Here is a 283-nt window from a genome sequence, read left to right on the forward strand (position 1 = left end):
TTGTGTAGTAAAACTTTTAAACATTATTTTAAAAGGAATATGTATATAAATATCTGTGTATTCTTTGGAATGATTCTGAAGTCTCTGGTCTAGGACCATGCCTGTATAAGGTGTGAGAGACCATGATGGTGTGTGAGAATGGAATAAATGATGCCTTTGATATAAGGTGGCCCATATAATATACATTGAGTACTCCATGTCTCCAAATGGCTTTCCATGATGTAATGAAAACACACTAACCTTTTTATGATTTTTATACATCTGCCAAAATATACTGAGAATC

The sequence above is a fragment of the Mus caroli genome, chromosome 7 (assembly GCF_900094665.2).
Source record: "Mus caroli chromosome 7, CAROLI_EIJ_v1.1, whole genome shotgun sequence".
Classification (NCBI taxonomy): Eukaryota; Metazoa; Chordata; class Mammalia; order Rodentia; family Muridae; genus Mus; species Mus caroli.